Here is a 2812-nt window from a genome sequence, read left to right as displayed (position 1 = left end):
TCGAGAGTGGTGACCTTCTTCATTGTGTCTGAAACGTTGGATTGAATATCTAAAAGAGCTAATGGATCAATATGATTTCCCGCTGAGGATCTGTTGTCTGAGCTGGAAGGTTGAGGATTGTGTTTCGGAGATTCCGGGTTGATTGGAGTGACAGAAGGACCGTGTTTGTTGGTGGTTGCATCATCTTCTTGAACCTTAATGTTGGAGTTCGATTCATCATCCGGAGTGGATGAGGATGATCCAAAGTCAAAGGCAGACTTGGATGTAGACAACTTAGACTAGAATCGAACATGTGACATAAAGTGAGTATCCGGAATTATGGTACCATCATCATTCAGCATGACTTCTTCTAAAAGTTCTTCCTCATCAGTTTGGAAGGGATTGACAAGACGATTCACTGGAGTTTCTTGTGAGGCAAGCTCTTGATCAGCATCATCATCAGTAGGAGCAATGAATGGTTGATTGCTTTGAATTGATCGATTCTTCATGGAAATGAAAGTAGCTTCCACTTGAGATCGTGTAAGATCCGGACATCTTGACACAACCCTGTTAACATAATCTTCCCACATTGGATCATTAGTACTCGATCGTCCTGTACTCCTTCCGGGTATCAGACCAATTGTGGCATCCGAAGTTGAAGGGACAACTCCTTCCGGGGGGCAAGGAACTTTTGTCAAAACCTACATCACCTTGTTGGGAAGGAGAGGGTGGTTTATCAGTAGACTCCCCGTGTGTGTGTGCTTGTGGTATTGAAACATCGAGGGGTACCTCAGATGAGTGGACAGGTGGGGTGTTAGGACGGCCAAAGTTAGTCGGAATGTCTTGAGCTCCTTCCTGTTGAGAGGAAGAGCTGACTTTGGATCTCTTTTTTGGCTTTGACTTGGTGGGAGAAGTCTTACATTTGGCAGATTTTTTTGGTTTTCTTACGTCCGAATGATGTTGGCTTGGCCACTTCCGAAGTGGGCTCAAAGGGGACTTGGGAAGACTGTGTTGGGATGTACACAGTCGAAGTCTCCAAATGTTTTTGCAAATGGATTGATCCGGAAGGGATAAGGTCCAACATATGTTGAGGCAACCTTCGGAAAGGACCAAATGAAAATTGGTCTGATATTCTATAAGATTTAACAGCTTTAAAAGTAACATATACCTCCGGAGGAATCATGGCAACGAGAATAGGTTCGGAATATTCCCTGTAGAGTTCCTGAATTGTCAAAGCCCAGAACCTAAGGCTTGAAATCTCATTAATTTTCCTATTGATGGAAAACTGTTGAAAGTCCTGCCATAGCACTTCTGGAAGATCTATAGCATTGGTGCGACCGGAGAAGATACTGTAGACAACGTACAACCAATCTTTGCTGAGGATATCTATTACACCGTGCTTACCGGAAAACCCACGAATAATGAAGTGCATTTGTCACAACTAGGAAATTCGATTCCTTGTAAGCATTTAACAATGATAACAAATGTGAACCAACAATGTGAAAGCATGTAGGATGCTTATTCAATAACAACAAAATTTCAATCAAACACTTGATACAAGCACTGCAAATAGTTAACAAATAACTGGAAACCCTAGAAATCCTTGTTTAAGTCCATTTTGGACTAGGATTTCCTTATTGGGCCTAATGGGCCAATAAGCTTCCAATTTGACTATTTTGGGCTTAGAACTCTTAAATGGGCTCTAATTGGACCCACTTTCATTTATTCTAACATTTTAGGCCATATTAGGCCTTAAATAAAATAAAATACTTTAATGGGCCTTATTGGGCCATAACAAATCCAACTAACCTAAATGGGCCATAAAATTTATTCTCTTTGACAAATTGGGCCGTGAGGCACCCTAGGAGTCCAATGGGCCGAAAAACAATCAACATGGGCCCATGATTTTGATTTAAGCACCAAAGGCTCAACAATTCTTTTTTTCTTCCTCTCTCTCGGCCCATCTATATTTATATATAAAAAAAAGAAAAAAAAAGAAAGAGAAAAGAAATGGAAGTTGACTTTTGCTATGCCACCTCATTATTTTCTCTTGGATTTCCATGCATGTAACCCATAATTCCATGCAACCATCACTTCATTTAATCTCTCTTCCTCTCTCTCTTCTTCTCTCGGCCAAAACAACACAAACACACACATACACACTTCACTCAAAATTCTCTCAAAGAAACTCTTTCTTTTCTTCACCAAGTTTTCGAGATTAGGAAGCTTTTCAAGGAGATTGCCCCAAAAATTCATCATCTAAGGTAAGATCATGCTTAAATCTATGATCTAACTCACTTCTTTTCATCAAAAATCACCTCTTAATCCATTCAAATTCATGATCTTGCATCTTAGAACCCACTAAGTTCGAGAACCATCCAAGGAACTTGCTAGGGCCGAAAATAGCACCAAACTTCTCCCAATCTTCTTCAAAACCGAAACCACACTCAAGGTGAGCTTCATACCCCTTTCTTTTCGGTTTTTATGAGTTTTATGGGGGAGAATACAAGAAAAATGTGTAGATCTATGTGTATATGTATGCTATGTGTGATTTGATGCATGTATGTGTGTAGTTTCATGTGTATTGTGATGAATATGTTACCAAAAAGGGGTGTAAACCCGAGATCTAAGACATGAGAAAGGAAACAAAGATAACTTAAGCTATCTTACACTAAACAAGTCAAGAATAATAACTTATAAGGTCATGATGAACAAATTCTAACATAAAACCCATTTTTGGGATTAAATTGTCAAAAATACATACTTGGGGTAAAAATCAACAAGTCACGGTTTCTTGAAGGTTAAAAGGGTCAAAACAGTTTCTATAAATATT

The sequence above is a fragment of the Lactuca sativa genome, chromosome 2, assembly GCF_002870075.4.
Source record: "Lactuca sativa cultivar Salinas chromosome 2, Lsat_Salinas_v11, whole genome shotgun sequence".
Classification (NCBI taxonomy): domain Eukaryota; kingdom Viridiplantae; phylum Streptophyta; class Magnoliopsida; order Asterales; family Asteraceae; genus Lactuca; species Lactuca sativa.
This window is presented reverse-complemented; position numbering follows the sequence as displayed.